At 39.8% G+C, this 18,228-nt stretch overlaps 1 protein-coding gene across 4 annotated transcripts in view; it reads left to right on the top strand.

The window, feature by feature from the left end:
* Positions 1-18,228, top strand: part of Tmem200a (transmembrane protein 200A) — a 97,153-nt gene that overhangs the window by 20,627 nt on the left and 58,298 nt on the right. Inside the window, exon 1 of one of the 4 annotated variants that reach the window (XM_031380646.1) lies at positions 16,046-16,688. The exons of the other annotated variants lie outside the window; for them this stretch is intronic. The gene's annotated coding sequence lies outside the window, so the exon portion shown is untranslated. Of the gene's footprint in view, positions 1-16,045; positions 16,689-18,228 lie in introns of those variants that run through there. 4 annotated transcript variants of the gene reach the window in all.

Here is an 18,228-nt window from a genome sequence, read left to right as displayed (position 1 = left end):
AATTCATCGTGGATACATAAGATTGAGTCATCAGTTGGCTATTGATTTTAGGTTAATTCATGAGTTTCAGTATTCTAATCTTATAAATCTTTAAAAAATGAAAAGACTATATTAGACTACTAGAACAAATGTAAAATAAGTTTAGTTAATCAATAGTTACCAATAAAGCCACAGAATGAGGCTAAGCCTGAGAGTCTGCTTTGGACTGCATTTCAGGGTGCGTAGGTAAAAGAAAAGCTGGCTGCAGTGTCATCAGGGAAAGATCCATGACAGCAGCAAGGAAGTTTTGTTTATATGTGGTCTTTTGTGACAGTTGGGATCCATTTCCCTCTCCACTTAAATCTACTACTATAAGCCATAGTATAATCTTCAACAGTTTGAACAAAACATGAATGGAAATTACTGAAACATTTGGGTTTGGAAATTACAGAAACTTTGGGTTTCTGTTTGTTTTGTTTTGTTTTGGTCTGTGTGATAGTTATGACACTGTTAGAGGGGACTAGGCACACAGTCACACCTTCACAATGACAGAAGAGCACATCTGAAGGTCAATGCCACACTTGTGCTGCTGATGACTGACTCATTCCTACTGTCAATTCTGTTACTTATTCCAATAAGGTAGAGCTGTACCTAAAGCAGTTGAATACTTATTTGTAGCTCATGTATTGTTTTTGTAATATGTGGGTTTTTTTTAACCCAATAGTATCTTAAGCTTTCCTAAGTAGAATATTGATTTTTCTGAGAAACTATAAAGAGAGTATATGATTTCAAAGAGAAAGGATTGTGTAGGTAGCAGAAAACTTATTATGAATGCATTTGAGCTCATTAAAATGAAGAAGCCTGTTGTTGAAGCAGGGGCATAGCATCTCCATTTGGAAGCTTGACTTTGTCTACTGTATGGATGGTGGACCCAAGGGAACATCACATATATGTTCTCATGTAACTGCAGAAAAAGGCATGGTTAAGAAGTACATAGACCTAATGCCCAGCAAGCAGAAGCACATAGACCTAATGCCCAGCAAGCAGAAGTACATGGACCTAATTCCCAGCAAGCAGAAGCACATAGACCTAATGCCCAGCAAGCAGAAGTACATGGACCTAATGCCCAGCAAGCAGAAGTACATGGACCTAATGCCCAGCAAGCAGAAGTACATGGACCTAATGCCCAGCAAGCAGAAGTACATAGACCTAATGCCCAGCAAGCAGAAGTACACAGAACTAATGCACATAAATTGAAAATCAGCCGCATGTGAGCACTGTCAATTAGAAGTGGTTAACTGAATTTATTTTACATCTACTCTAATAGTCAAAAATAGTCTTTTCATCTTTCAAAAATTTATAGCATTACTGAAATTCATAAATTAACCTAATTTATACATGAAGTTATCAAAGCACCTAATAGGGCTTAATATGTTCCTGGTACTCTTGGAAATAACAATTTAAAAGTATTACATAGCCGGGCGGTGGTGGCGCACGCCTTGAATCCCAGCACTTGGGAGGCAGAGGCAAGTGGATTTCTGAGTTCGAGGCAAGCTTGGTCTACAGAGTGAGTTCCAGGACAGCCAGGGCTACACAGAGAAACCCTGTCTTGAAAAACCAAAAAAAAAAAAAAAATTACATAAAGCTGGGGAGATGGCTTAGTTGGTAAGATCTGCTGATGCAAATGGAAGGAATGAATTTTGATCCCTATATACACTGAGCTTAGATGCATGTGTTTGTTCCCTGGGTGGATCTCTGAAGCTTATTGGCTGGCTAACCTATTTGATTCTGTGAGCTCCAGGTTCAGTGAGAGACTGCCTCAAAAAGATGGAAAGCTATTGAGGAAGTTATCAAATGTCCACCTGTGGTCAAAACACAAACTTCCATGCTTGAGTGTACACAAAGGGAGAGGGAGGAAGGGAGGGAAGGAGGGAGGGAGAGAGGGAGGAAGCTTGGGAGGGATGGAGAGAGGGAGGGAGGGAGGGAGGGGAGGAAAGAGGTGAGTGTGTCAAAAGCTCTCTTGCACCTTGAGGCTTTGAAAATTAACTGCTCTAGGTCTCCTATTGGTCAGTTAGTCTTCAATGGAACTATTAGTACTTTTCTTTTCTTACTTGGGTACTTGGAAGTGAAGCTGGCAAGTGGTCTTGACTGTCCTGGCACAAGCATCCACCAGTTATGGAAGACATCTGAAAGTGTCTTAAGCACGAATAGATACTGCATGTTGGATTGGCAACCTCTCTATCCTTTGATCTTCACATCTCCAAATTCCCTCTGAACACTGTCCTTTTATGTTAACCAGCCCTGAAGATGAATCTTGAGACAGGGAACAGAAAGCTGATTTCCTCTTAGAAATGTATCCCCATTGCTAAAGTTAGGTTTAGATAGCCATCAGACAGCCTTGGGCTGCTGTTGAGAAATGACCAACTTTCTCCAAACACAGTAGTCTCAAGAATATGAGAGCCATCTTCTGTGGCAACATTCAGGGACAGTCCCTGAGTTGCTCTGCCTTGTGTCAGACAATCACAAGGAGCTGATATTATACCTGGAAAGTGGAAGCCAATCTTTCCCTGCTCTCTGATGAGATACACAAATAAACTTAATGGTAAGAGTTATCATTTTAAAGTTTTGAAGTAGAAGGACCAGGAAAGAGCTCAACTCTTGCAGTAATAGGGTTTGAGGAATGGCTAATTGCAGCTCAATATAGAGACTACTAAGCCAATTCCCTGACTGGGAATGAGAGCCTGGAATAAGAGTCCATCGCTAGTCTTTCCTTTTCCAGAATTGACTGCCACCTGTCTGCTTTAAGGCACTCCTTCAAAGACAGTTTTAAAAAGACAGAGACCACTCTTGTCTTACCTAGTTACTTATTACTCAAGATCTTTGTTTGAACCAAGAGTCCATTGCCAGGGTTAATCTGAAAGTCACCAGGGAATTTTGAGCATGATCACCAGAGGCAAATGGTTTCACCTCACTGAGCTCATGGTGACCTCTTTGGAAGGACTGATGGGGATATAAAAGGTCATGTAAACAAAGGGCTCCTCCTGGCTCTAGTTTAGGAATCATTTTCCTTTAATGACATCAGAAGCAGTGGTAAGTAGACCCCACCTCCACTCTTCGCGAAATGAAATGAGTGATTGAGTTTTGGAACAAGTGGTGGTCCCCACTCCAAACCTCTCTGTCTCCTTGGGGAAATGATAAGGTAGCTGGCCACAGAGAGAGCTTTGGTAGCATCAGTAAGTCATACCTTTATGACTAGGTTTTTCCAGACCTTTAGCCTGCCCATCTAGTGACTAGATCAGGAAGCAAATCACCAGAGGACCTGCTGTGTGCTCCTCAAAGCTGGTTGTGAAACTCCTTGCAGCCCTCAGACACTGACGCAGAGGTTATTGAATTTGTCAGATTAAATTTCATTAGCAGGGTTCATTAGGTACCTGCAGCTACAGAGAAGGACGTGTCATTTCAGTCCTGACAATCAAGAACACTAAGGGGAAGACCACCGAAGGTTGAGCAGTGTTCCTCTTCGTGGTTGGTCAGAAGTCAGCCGTAGCAGCCCACCTGGATAGGAGCGGGGGTCTGTGAGGCAGCAAGCCCAGGGATGTCGGCAAAGCCAGAGGGCAAATGAAGGGCTTCTAACAGTGGGCAGCGAGCCCTTAGGAGAGCCAGCAACACTGGATAGCCCAGCCCCTTAGGAGAGCCAGCAACACTGGATAGCCCAGCCCCTTAGGAGAGCCAGCAACACTGGATAGCCCAGCTCCTTTTTTGCCTTGTGGGATTTTGCAAGAGGGTCTTGCCTTGTAACAACAGAGAATCTGCCCCACTGAACTGTGGGCCCCAATGCTGCTTCCTAAGTCCCTTTGAAAACATAGACTATGATCTGCCATACTTGTGACTGCATCCTTCTTTCTTCCATTTTCTTTTAATGTTTAGTAATTTTTAGTGGTGGTAAGCATAGACATGAGGGAAGTGAGCATCAACAGGTGATGAGCACCATCTACACTGCAAATAGAGAAGGTTATTTTTCCTCTGTAATTTTTAAAAATAACTCTAAAAAAGAAATCCATGAGAATAATTACCCAAATAATATAAGTAAAGAAGAAACCCTTAGGTACTTTTTCTACATATAAATTGGCTTGAATCAGCTTGTATATGAAATAAATTTATCCTTTTTGAGCATTTGTGAGCATTTATCACATTAGAAAGTTTGTTTTTTTTGTTTGTTTATTTAGTTTTTTTTGTTTGCATTGTGGGAGCTTTTAAAGCATGCTTCTCTAAAGGCTATATAATATTCTCCCTCCTGCTGTTTTAATTAATGAAAAGGAACATTAATTCTTGTGACAATTAAAAATTTACATTATACTTTCTTTTCCAGACAGGAACAACATGCTTCCTAGATGCCTGAGTAAATGTGTGTGCTCTCTCTAAAATCAAGTATAACCTTTGACGTGAGGGTCACACTTGTATTTCTGTGAGTTTGGCTATGGGCATGGAACATTTTTTTGACATATTTTTTTTTCCTTTTTTGTTTGTTTCTTTTCAAAAGCTTGAAAATGCTGTATTATTGTTCTCTGAAAGCACTTTCATCTCTACCACAGCATCTTGTCCACATGTAAGAACTCACTAGGACAAGTCAGGGATGTTGGATATCCGTGTGGAAGATAGTGTGTGAAAAACATTGCAGGGTTTCTCTAGAGAAAGGCTTGCTTTTTAACATCATGCTTCCTGCCTGTGCATTTGGAAGACTCACTTACAAGACCACATAATGAACACTCTCAATAGGTCAGCCCCAGAGAAACTATAATCTCTGTGTTGGAAGCAAAGGTGTCAGGAGTGACTTACAGCACGCAACGATGCAGAGTGGAGTGACAGGGCCCCAGAGACTCAGACCTAACACATGGTGGCTTTTTGTAACCATTTTAAAAAATCTTAACATTTTCTCTCTTTTCCTCTACTTCTTGTTGCTACATGTATACATACACATATGACTGTTTTTATATAATAGACAAGTATAACCTGCTGAGGTCCCTCAGTGGTGCTCATATATATGCTTTCAGGACTGACGATTTGGCGTTGGGACCATTGGGACTAGTTTGGGGATTACCTCTGGGGAAGACTGACTTTCCCTTTCATGGGCAATCATTAATCACCTGTAGTTCTTTATCTAGAGGTGGAGCTTTATGAGATCCCTCTCACCCACATTGGAATGTCAACTAGTGTCATTATTCAAGTCTTTTTTAGGCAGCCATATTGTTCTAATTTCATGAATGCAACTTTCCTGTTCTATATAGAACACACAGTCTCACACCTGGTTCTCTGGCTCTTAACAATCTTACTGGCTCCCCTAAAATGTTTATTCTGTTGCTAATCTGTCAGAGTTCATTTGAATTCTAAATGGAGTTTATTGTTGGTAATTTGTACGACTATTTCTTTTATAAATTGGGTAAATGAAACAGTTGTTTTGATTTGCCATTCGGAATTCCTTGCAGGGAACACGTTTAACATGAAGTTGTGCCAGGTAACCAGTGCTATAGAATGGGCACTGTAAAGTCACCTTGGCATGCCACTGTGTCCAACTGGTATCAACATGATTGAGCACTGCATCTCTAGTCCCGCCTCCTCCTCCACCTACAGCCTCAAGGACAAGCTTACTGTCTAAAGGAAAAAACAATTTTCCTTGGTACATTACAATTTTAAAACCACATTATATTCTGTCTGAAAGAAAAGAAAGTTTTGACTTTGTAACCTCGGATCCTTCATTGCATTTTCCCTTTTACAAACCTATTCTAAGAATCTGAACATTGACCAACACACGATACTGTGCCGTTTTTCACATCATATCACTGTAGGTGAGCAGGAAGGATTTGCACGAGAGGATCTACCAGTGGGCTTTTTGTTTTGCTTTGAAATGCAAAATAGGCAGTTGAGACATTATCCCTTTTTGAGAAAGAAAAGTCCTATTTTTCTGAAACCATGTTGGTATTCTGAAGACAATTATTTTTGCGCTCAAAGTATCTAGAATTTTCTGTTCTTTATTTTCTCCTGTGTCTATGTATCTGGGTATGTATTAAGTTAGAAGACAGCCGACATTTCTTTAAAGAGAGAAAAAAGATATATATGATTTTGAAAAAGATTTATGGACTTTGAATTCAGAAGGAGACACAACCCTCTGTGTGAAAGATAAGTGATTTCTCAACCGGAATAGCTCAGGGACTAGTGTCATTGCTGTCAATAGAGAGAGAGGATGGGGTCACCAGGAGAGCCACTAAGCAACACCTGCATGCATTGATGTCCCCTTTGATAAAAGGGGTTGCTTAAGTTGGCTTGGAGCAAGACTAAAAGCTGCCTTGGTCCAAGGTGCTGCAGTCACAGTGAGAGATGATTGCCCTAAGGTGTACCTTTTATGAGCTAATGCTACAGTTGCTAAAGACAACTGTGTTATTGTCAGGCATAAAAATTAGCACAGGAGAATTGGATACTCTTTAGATTAGCCTACACATCAAGAAGTCTCTCAGTCAGTTCACCTTCTTCTCTGTTTTTCTTAGAAGAGTAGAAAGTTACCCCAGTGTTTACCTTATGCCTTTCAAATGCCAATACTCATTACAGATTTGAACTATAGGTATTTAAGAATGATTATTCAAGTGAGTTTGAGGGGATGTGTGATATTAGCATGATGTTATTTTTTTTCATTCTAAACAAAAAAAATCTTACGAGCCACACAAAATTATATAATAGAAGTGGATCTGAAAACTTTTCAAGGAAGCAAATTTTCTTTTAATTAATAAATGTGCTTTTGTTTTGTATTGTTTTGTTGTATCTTTAATCTACTCCTTGTTCTTCACCAGTAGCTTCTGCAAGTCAGGTCCTTTAGGTCTCCAGCCCTGTCCCCAGCCATCCATTCCTAGAGAACTTTGCTAAATCTGAAGCATTTTGGCAGTGGCGGATTCGCTCATTAGCCAGAGTCCATCAGTATTTTTGGAGAGAGGGGAGAGAAGATGGCCCTTGCCTCAGTTAACAGTTCCGAGGGAACTGCCCTCTAAAATCCCTTCCAATGCTCAGCACTGTGTAACAACATGCCTTTCTTCCTCCAAGAAGATGGATTGGACACCCCCGATACGTCAGAGAAAGAATAGCAAGCACCTGCCAGCACTCTGGGTTTATGGGAAAAATACAAACCCATAGGCATTTATACATGCCTTTTGAGGCAAATAGATGCTTGGTTTTGGATAAAGTTCCCCAAAACCCAGCATCTATCTTTTCATTTTGATCCTTGGACTTGGCCACATGACTTCTCAGGCATTTGCAGATACTAGATGAGGCCGAAGGTCTCCAATCTAAGGAAGATTTCTAGACCAGAAAAGTGGCTCGGTTTTATTAGTGACTCGGTTTCCACCCAGGTGTGTATTTCCTGCAAGCTGAGTCAATCAAGAAAATCTACAGTAGCTGTGCTTGAGAATATTTGAGTTTTAGCTCTCTGACTAGAGCAGTTTAGATTTGTGTCAGGATCTGGAAGTGAGGTGTTCCCCTTGGGGAGATTTTGGAATTCTGTTTGCCTTTTCGGAGGTAGGAAAGAACACAGGAATGTCTGAGGGAATTGAATTTTTTAAATTAGATATTTTATTTATTTACATTTCAAGTGTTATCCCCTTTCCCAGTATGACCCCTGCAAACTCCTGATGTCATCCCCCTTACCCTGCTTCTATGAGGGTGCTCCCCACCTACCCACTCCAGCCTTGCTGGCCTAGCATTCCTCTACACTGGGGCATCAAGCCCTCACAGAACCAAAGGTCTCCCCTCCCATTGATGCCAGATAAGGCCTCTTCAGCTCTTTAGTCCTACCCCTAATTCCTCCAATGAGGTCCCCTGTGTTCAGTCCAATGGTTGGCTGTGAGCATCCACATCTCTATTGGTCAGGATCTGGCAGAGCCTCCCAGGAGACAGCTGTACCAGGTTCCTGTTAGCAAGCACTTCTTGGCATCAGCAATAGTGTCTGGGTTTGGTATCTGCATGTGGGATGGACCCCCAAGCAGGGCAGTCTCTTGATGGCCTTTTCTTTCAGTCTCTGTTCTACTCTTTGTCCCTGTATTTCCTTTAGACAGGAGCAACTCTCGGTTAAAATTTTAAAGATGGGTGTGTAGCCTCATCTGTCAAACAGGGGGCAATCCCTAACCTCTGGATATGGTCTCTACAGGTTCTTCCTCTCCTTTGTGGGGTGTTTCAGCTAATGCCATCCCATGGGGTCCTGGGAGGCTCTTGCTTTCCTCGAATCTGTGGCTTTCTTGTTACTACCCTCAGTTCCACATTCTTCATTGCTATACAACTCTGTTGAATTTCCTGACCCTCTGTACATCTCCTCCATCTCCTCCCATACCTGATTCTTCCCCTCTCCCCCCCCCACTCTTCTCTTCCTCCAAAGTCCCTCCCACCTTCTACTTCCCTTGATTATATTATTCCCTCTTGTAAATAGGACTGAAGCATCATCCACTCTTTGGTTTTCCTCTTGACTTTCATGTGGTCCATGAGTTGTATCGTGGGTATACCATGCTCTTTGCCTAATATCCACTTATTAGTGAGTACATTCCATGTATGTTCTTTTGTGACTGAGTTACCTCATTCAGGATGGTATTTTCTAGATCTATCCATTTGCCTGAGATTTTCATGAAATCATTGTTTTTTAATTACCTGAGTAGTATTCCATTGTATAAATGTACCACATTTTCTGTATTCATTCCTCTATTGAGGGACATCGGTTTTTTTTCAGCTTCTGGCTACTATAAATATGGTTGCTACGAATAGAATAGAGCATGTGTCCTTATTACATGTTGGAGCATCTTCTGGATATATGCCCAGGAGTGGTATTGCTGGGTCCTCAGGCCCCATGTCCACTTTTCTGAGAAACCATGAGACTGATTTCCAGAGTGATTGTACCAGCTTACAATCCACCAGCAATGGAGGAGTGTCCGTCTTTCTTCACGTCCTCCACAGCATCTGCTGTCATCTGAGTTTTTGATCTTAGACATTCTGACTGGTGTGAGGTGGAATGTCAGGGTTGTTTTAATTTGCATTTCCCTGATGACTAAGGATGTTGAACATTTCTTTGGGGGCTTCTTAACGATTCGGGTTTCCTCAGTTGAGAATTCTTTATTTAGCTCTGTACCCCATTTTAATAGGGTTATTTGATTGTTTGGAGTCTAATTTTTTGAGTTCTTTGTATATACCGGATATTAGCCCTCTTTCCAATGAAGGATTGGTAAAAATCTTTTCCCAATATGTTGGTTGCTGTTTTGTCCCATTGACAATGTCAATAATTTTCCCTTACAGAAGCTTTGTAATTTTATGATGTCCCATTTGTCAATTCTTGATCTTAGAGCATAAACCATTAGTTTTCTGTTCTCCTGTGCTCATGTGTTCGAGACTTTCCCTGACTTCCTCTTCTATTAGATTCAGTGTGTCTGGTTTTATGTGGAGGTCCTTGATCCACATGGACTTGAGCTTTGTATAGGGAAAGAAAAGGTGGGGTGGCAAGCATGGGGAGGGGGCAGGTAACAGGGGTTTGTACTTGTTGACTTTGCTTGTTTGTTTGTGTTTTGGAGGGGAAACTGGGAAAGGAGAAATTATATGACATGTAAATAAAGAAAATATCTAATAAAAAATTAATGGATTAATTGCATTTTTCTACAAGCTAACCACTAGTTGAGCCAGCACCATTTCTTGAAAATGCTCTTTTTTCCACTGGATGGTTTTAGCTTCTTTGTCAAAGATCAAGTGACCATAGGTGTGTGGGTTCATTTCTGGGTCTTCAATTATACTCCATTGATCTACCCGCCTGTCACTACCAATACTATGCAGTTTTTATGACAATTGCTCTGTAGTACAACTTGAGGTCAGGGATGGTGATTCCCTCAGAAGTTCTTTTATTGTTAGAAATAGTCTTTGCTATCCTGGGTATTTTTGTTATTCCAAATGAATTTGAGAATTGCTCTTTCTAACTCTATGAAGAATTGAGTTTGAATTTGATGGAGATTGCATTGAATCTGTAGATTGCTTTTGGCAAGATGGCCATTTTTATTATATTAATCCTGCCAATCCCAGAGCATGGGAGATCTTTCCATCTTCTGAGGTCTTCTATCTCCTTCTGCAGAGACTTGAAGTTCTTGTCATACAGATCTATCACTTGTTTGGATGGAGTCACACCAAGATATTTCATATGGTTTGTAACATTTGTGAAGGGTTTCATTTCCTAATCTCCTTCTCAGTTTGTTTATCCTTTGAGTCTAGGAAGGCTACTGTTTTGTTTGACAGTCACTTTGCTAAAGTTGTTTATCAGCTGTAGGAGTTCTCTGGTGGAATTTTTGGGATCACCAAAGTATGCTATCATATCTACAAGTAGTCATAGTTTGACTTCTTTCTTTCCACTTTGTAGCCCTTTGATCCCCATTTGTTGTCTAATTGCTCTAGCTAGAACTTCAAGTACTATATTGAGTGGATAGGACGAGAGTGGGCAACCTTGTCTAGTCCCTGATTTTAGTGGGATTGCTTCAAGTTTCTCACCAATTAGTTTGATGTTGGATAATGGTTTGCTGTATGTTGTTTTTAGTATGTTTAGGTATGGGCCTTTAATTCCTCATCTTTCCAAGACTTTTTCTTTTTTTAAAAAAAATTTTACTAGATATTTTCTTTACTTACATTTCAAATGTACTCCTCTTTCCTGGTTTCCCCTCTGAAAACCCCCCTATTCCTTCCCCCTGTTCACCAACCCACCCTCTACTGCTTCCTGGCCCTGATTTTTCCCTACACTGGGGCATAGAGCTTTCACAGGACCAATGGCTTCTCCTTCCATTGATGATGGACTAGGCCATCCTCAGTTACCTATGCATCTAGAGCCATGAGTCCCACCATGTGTATACTCTTTTGTTGGGTTAGTCCCTGGGAGCTCTGGGGATACTGGTTTATTCATACTGTTTTTTCTCCTATGGGGCTGCAAACCCCTTTAGCTCCTTGGATCCTTTCTCTAGCTCCTTCATTGGGGACCCTGTGCTCAGTCCAATGGATGGTTGTGAGTCTCTACTTCTGTATTAGTCGGGTACTGTCAGAGCCTCTCAGGAGACAGCTATCCCAGGCTCCTGTCAGTCAGCACTTGTTGGTATCCACAATAGTGTCTGGGTGTGGTGACTGTATATGAGATGGATCCCCAGGTGGGACAGTCTCTGGATTGTCATTCCTTCTGTCTCCGTAACATCTTCCATGGGTATTTTGTTCCCCCTTCTAAGAAGTATCGAAGTATCCACACTTTGGTCTTCCTTCTTTTTGAGTTTCTTGTGGTTTGTGGATTGTATCTTGGGTATTCTGAGCTTCTGGGCTAATATCCACTTATCAGTGAGTGCATACCATGTATGTTCTTTTGTGATTGGGTTATCCCACTGAGGATGATATTCTCCAGATCCATCCATTTGCCTAAGGATTTCATGAATTCATTGTTTTTCATAGCTGAGTATACTCAACTCTACCACAGTTTCTGTATCCATTCATCTTTTGAGAAACATCTGGGTTATAAGTCTGCTATGAACATAGTGGAGCATGTGTCCAGAAGATGGAAAGATCTTCCATGCTCATCGATTGGTAGGATTAACATAGTAAAAATGACCATACAGCTGAAAGCAACCTCAGTTCTTCACAGACTTGGAAAGAGCAATTTGCAAATTCATCTGTAATAACAAAAAACCTAGGATAGTGAAAACTATTCTCAATAATAAAAGTACTTCTGGGAGAATCACCATCCCTGACCCTTAGCTTTACTACAGAGCAATTGTGATAAAAACTGCATGGTACAGTGACAGGCAGGTAGATCAATGGAACAGAATTGAAGACCCAGAACCCAGACCCACACACCTATGGTCACTTGATCATTGACAAAGGAGCTAAAATCATCCAGTGGAAAAAAAGACAGCATTTTTAAGAAATGGTGCTGGCTCAACTGGCGGTTAGCATGTAGAAGAATGCAAATCGATCCATTCCTATCTCCTTGTACATAGTTCAAGTCCATGTGGATCAAGGACCTCCACATAAAGCCAGATACACTGAAACTAATAGAAAAAAAATTGGGGAAAAGTCTTTAGCACATGGGCACAGAAGAAAATTTCCTGAATAGGACACCAGTAACTTTATGCTTTAACATTAAGAATTGACAAATGGGACCTCATAAAATTGCAAAGCTTCTGTAAGGCAAAGGACACTGTCAGCAGGACAAAACGGCAACCAACAGATTGGGAAAAGATCTTTCCAAAAAAAAAATTTTTTTTTTGTTAGATGTTTTCTTATTGGCAATATCTCCTTTCCCAGGTTCCCCTCTGAAAAAATAAATAAATAAAAATAAAATAAAATAAGAAAAAAAACTAAAACTAAAACTAAAACAATCCCCTGTTCCCTCCCCCCTTCCCCTTGCTTACCACCCCAACCCCTCCTGCTTACTGGCCCTGGCATTCCCCTACACTGGGGCATAGAACCTTCACAGGACCAAGGTCCTCTCCTCCCATTGTTAACCAAAACTTTTAACATGAAAGGATGCTGAATTTTATCAAATGAATTTTCAGCAGCTAATGAAATGATCATGTGGTTTTTTTCTTTGAGTTTGGTTATATAGTGAATTATGTTGATGTATTTCCATATATTGGACCACCCCTGCATCCTTGGGATGAAGCTTATTTGATCCTGGTGAATGATCATTTTGATGTGTCCTTGAATTCAGTTTGTTGGAACTTTATTGAGTAGTTTTTGCATTGATATTCATAAGGGAAATGGGTCTGAAGTTCTCTTTCTTTGTTGTATTTTTGTGTGGTTTAGGTATAAGTGTAATTGTGACTTCATAGAATGAATTGTGTAATGTTCCTTCTGTTTCTATTTGTGGAAAAGATTGAAGAATATTGGTATTAGGTCTTCTTTAAAGGTCTGATAGAATTCTGCACTCTACCCATCTGGTCCTGGGCTTTGTTTGGTTGGGAGACTATTAATGACTGCTTCTATTTCTATAAGGGTTATGGGACTGTTCAAATGGTTTATCTGATCCTGATTTAACTTTGGTACCTGATATCTCTCTGGATAATTGTCCATTTCATCCAGATTTTCCAGTTTTGTTGAGTATAGGCTTTTGTAGTAGGATCTTATAATTTTTTGAATTTCCTCAGTTTCTGTTATTATAGCTCACTTTTCATTTCTTTTTCTGTTAATTTGGATAATGTCTCTGTCCTCTGGTCATTCTGGCTAAGGGTTTATCTATCTTGTTGATTTTCCCAAAGAACCAGCTCCTGGTTTTGTGAATTCTTTGTATAGTTCTTTTTGTTTCTACTTGGTCGATTTCAACCCTGAGTTTTATTATTTCCTGCCATCTACTCCTTTTGCATCTATTTGCTTCTTTTTGTTCTAGAGCTTTCAGTTATGGTATTAAGCTGCTAGTGTATGCTCTCTCCTTCTTTATGGAGGCTCTCAGAGCTATGAGTTTTCCTCCTAGTATTGCTATCCTTGTGTCCCATAAGTTTTGGCATGTTGTGCCTTCATTTTCATTAAATTCTAAAATGTCTTTAATTTCTTTCTTTATTTCTTCTTCCTTGGCCATGTTATCATTAAGTAGAGTGTTGTTCAGCTTCCATATGCATATGGCCTTTCTGTTGGTTTTCTTGTTAATAAAGACCAGCCTTAGCTTGTGGTGATCTGATAGGATGCATAGGATTATTTCAATTTTCTTGTATCTGTTGAGGTCTATTTTGTGACCAATTATATGTTCAGTTTTGGAGAAGGTACCGTGAGGTGCTGAAAAAAAGGTATATTCTTCTGCTTTATGATGAATGTCCTATAGATATCTGTTAAATCCATTTGGTTCATAACTTCTATCAGTTCCACTGTTTCTCTGTTTAGTTTCTATTTCCATGATATGTCCTTTGCTGAGAGTTGGGTGTTAAAGTCTCCTTCTATATTATTGTATGAGGTGCAATGTGTGCTTTGAGTGTTAGTAAAGTTTTTCTAATGAATGTGGGTGCCCTTGCATAGCATAGATTTTCAGAGTTGAGGGTTCATCTTGGTAGATTTTTCCTTTGATGAGTATAAAGTGTCCTTCCTTATCTTCTTTGATAACTTTTGGTTGAATGTAGATTTTATTTGATATTAGAATGGCTACTCCAGCTTGTTTATTAGGACCATCTGCTTGGAAAAGTGTTTTTTGGCCCTTCCTCTGCCTTTGTCACTGTGGTATGTTCCCTCTATGCAGCAAACTGCTTGGTCCTGTGTGTGCATCCAGACTGTTACTCTATGTCCTTTTCTTGAGGAATTGAGTCCACTGATGTTAAGAGATATTAATAATCAGTAATTATTGCTTTCTGTTATTTTTGTTGTCAAAGGTGGAATTATGTTTGTGTGACTGTCTTCTTTTGGACTTGTTGAAAGATTACTTTCTTGCTTTTTTCTAGGGTGTAGTTTACCTCCGTGATTTTGTGTTTTCCATATATTATCCTTTGAAGGGATGGATTTATGAAAAGGTATTGTGTAAATTTGGTTTTGTCATGTAATATCTTATTTTCTCCATCTATGGTAATTGGGAGTTTTGATGGGTATAGTAGCCTGGGCTGGCATTTGTGGTCTCCTAGGGTCTGTAAGACATCTGTCTGGAATCTTCTAGCTTTCATAGTCTCTGGTGAGAAGTCTGGTGTAATTCTGATAGGCCTGCCTTTATATGTTACTTGACCTTTTTCCCTTACTGCTTTTAGTATTCTTTCTTTGTCTAGTACATTTGGTGTTTTGACTGTTATGTGACAGGAGGAATTTCTTTTCTGGTCCAATCTATTTGGAGTTCTGTAGGCTTCTTGTATGTTGATGGGCATCTCTTTTTTTAGGTTAGGGAAGTTTTCTTCTATAATTTTGTTGAAGATATTTACTGGCCCTTTAATTTGAGAATCTTTACTCTCTTCTATACCTATTAACCTTAGGTTTGCTCTTCTCATTGGGTCCCGGATTTCTTGGATGTTCTGGGTTGGGAGCTTTTTGCATTTTGCATTTTCTTTGACTGTTACATCAATGTTTTCTAAGGTGTCTTCTGCACCTGAGATTCTTTCTATCTCTTGTATTCTGTTAGTGATGCTTGCATCTATGGTTCCTGATCTCTTTCCTCAGTTTTCCATCTCCAGGGTTGTCTCCCTTTGTGATTTCTTGATTGTTTCTATTTCCAGTTTTAGATCCTGGATGGTTTTGACCAATTCCTTCACCTGTTTGGTTGTGTTTCCCTGTGATTCTTTAAGGGATTCTTGTGTTTCCTCTTTAAGGGCTTTTCCCTCTTTACCTGTGTTCTGCATTTCTTTAAGGGAATTATTTATATCCTTCTTAAAGTCCTCTTTTCATCATCATGAGATATGATTTTGAAACAGTCTTGCTTTTCTGTTGTGTTGGGGTATTCGGGGCTCGCTGTGATGGGAGAACTGGGATCTGATGATGCCAAGTGTCCTTGGTTTCTGTTGTTTGTGTTCTTGTCCTTGCCTCTCGTCATCTGGTTATCTCTGGTATTAACTGGTCTTGCTGTCTCTGACTGTGGCTCGTCCTCCCTATAAGCCTGTGTATCAGCTCCCCATAAGAGACCAGTTCTCTCTTGGAGGAATTTGGGTATGCAGAGCTATGGCACAGTGTCAGCTCTGGGGTGCAAATGAAAACTGGAAGGATCCTGTACCAGGCTGGTCCTTGGTTCTTGTGTCCTGATAGCTCTGGGCAGGTCCCTCTTGGTCCAGGTATTTAAGCAGAAGTGGTGGCCTTACCTGTGCTCTCAGGGGTGTCAGCACTCCTGGGAGACCTGCTCTCTAGTCAGGATTTGGGTATGGAAAGATGTGGCACAGGGTCATCGCCAGACCAGATGGAATTGAAAACCTGTAGCAAAGTTTTTGATTCTCATAATTTTTCTTTCCTAGGTGAAAAATTTCAGATTATATATATATGAGGGTTGAGTGGAGAGTGGTACTTACTACTTGCAAAAGAGGAAGATATCATATTAGAATTCATTGCTTTTTGATGAATTATATAGTATGGATATCCATTGGACATTATAATCCTTTGTACCCAGTCAATAATCTAAAACAAAACAAAAACCCCAAATAACCACCAGATAAAAAACAGAACAACAATAAATCCCCAAGTGAAACAGTTGAAGGCTTTGGCCATGCAATAGGTCTGATACATGTTACAGATTGAATATGAAACACAGGCTGTTGGCTTACATTTTATATGCTTCTTCTATAGCCAGTAGCACTATTTTGGAAGACCAAGGAAGTAAGGAGGTGAAGCCTTCCTAGAAGAATGTCAATTGGGGATGACTCCTTGAGTGTCCCTAGTCACTTCCTGTCTTGTTCTTTACTTCCTGGTTTGTCATAAGTCGTCAACTGTCTTCTGTCATATGCCTCTGTTGACATCATAATGTCTATAATGTTCTGTCCACATTCCTGGGGCCAACGGACAATATTCTTTAAGCTCTGAAATTGTAAGCCAAAACTACTCCTGCCCTAAGTTATTTTGTAATTTATTTTAGTCACGTCCGTACAATAGCAACTTAGTACTCACTACTAAGTATGAGAACCTGGCAGATGTGAAAGGAGCTAGTTATTATTTCTGGAGAGCAGGGGGCTGCTATTATTTGTTTTCAAACATGGGACCTGAAATCTCGCTCCCTAGGGGAAAAATCAGCTGAAAAGGTAATATGCTTTAACAACAAATTAAGAGCATTAACTGCATAGATATTTTCTAAATGGACAGGCCCAGAATGAATTATATAATATGATATTATCGGTGCCTTTAGTTAAAGGCCATGAGGCCTGTCTTCAGCCAGGACATGACAGTTCTTGCTTATTCATGTTATTTCTATTGGTACAGTAAGTGCTTTATTGCTCATGTGTATCTTTGTTCATTCATAGTGTTTCATAACTTGCATTCATATGTCCCTTTTTTCTTTTTCTGATGAAATGATTATTTTGACTAGGGGCATAGTTTGATAATTATGCTTTCTTAATCTTTCAACTAAAAATACTGACTATAAATTCCTACATTTATAATACTTGTTTGTAATCTTATGATTTAAACAACTCGAATCATTCCGTTGTAAACAAGCACTAAAATTAGCAAGACTGAAAATGGAAAGCTTTAAGATTTTCTTGTAGAAATATGTGATTCCTGCAATTTATAGGAATCACATAAACCAATGTAAAGTGTGAGCTTACAATACCATGTGATTTATGATATCTAATACATCAGTATATAGCAATAATTTAAGTGCCAGCTATAACTAAGGAAGAAGGTACACAGACTCAGAAAAAAGTTTTTCCTACTATTTCTGGAATAATTATTTCATAACTAAAATATATATATATATTTACACAAAATAAGTGGAACATGAGGTTACAGCCTATTCCATAACAACGCTAGAGCTACTATCTTTAAATACTTCGGTTCCACAGGATTTGCTTAGCCCTGAAGCTCTTGTAATATGCTCCTCTGATTTTACAAAAGGCAACAAAGATTTATAATTCATACTCAGTCACACAGCAAGATGTCAGTGAGACAGATGCAGATGAGGGAGGTCTTTCCTGAATTTTTAGCCCAGGGCATGTTCACCTGTAACACCTTCCCAGAGTCCCCTGTGTGGATTTTGTCCATGTCCTGGTGAATGCTGTGAAGACATGTGTTGGCATTAATGATGAGATACTTCACACTGCTGTTCCATTAGGTGAGGAGAAGAAGCTCCCACAACACTTCAGAGAAATACAGAGCACATACACTGTAGAGCACATACAGGGACATACACTGTAGTTCAGCAAGCCAATTATACTATACATTAATAGCTTCTCTGCTAGATGACCTTCTCAATGTGATGTGTTGTGTGTGTGTGTGTGTGTGTATAGATAGATAGATAGATAAATATAGATATAGATATAGATAGATATAGATATAGATATAGATATAGTAAGTATTATTTTAGAACTCAAGTTGTCTCTCTCAGTAAAAGAAGATGGCTGGCATTTGTTAATGTATAGTATTTATACTTTGCTAAGTACTTTGTACATATGACTCCATGCCATCTTCAGTGAACCACATGAAGTAACACTTCCTGAAAGTATTCTGTAAACGTGAGGTTGCTTCCCATGTAAAATGCATATGTACCCCCAGAGCTTTTGTGAAGGAAGCCGGCCCACAGCTTCACTTCATCCCGTGGGAGCTCCACGAACGGGAACTTGAGGT

Source organism: Mastomys coucha, unplaced genomic scaffold (assembly GCF_008632895.1).
Source record: "Mastomys coucha isolate ucsf_1 unplaced genomic scaffold, UCSF_Mcou_1 pScaffold2, whole genome shotgun sequence".
Classification (NCBI taxonomy): domain Eukaryota; kingdom Metazoa; phylum Chordata; class Mammalia; order Rodentia; family Muridae; genus Mastomys; species Mastomys coucha.
The sequence above is the reverse complement of the archived record's forward strand: the minus strand, read 5'-3'. Positions and strand labels throughout refer to the sequence as shown.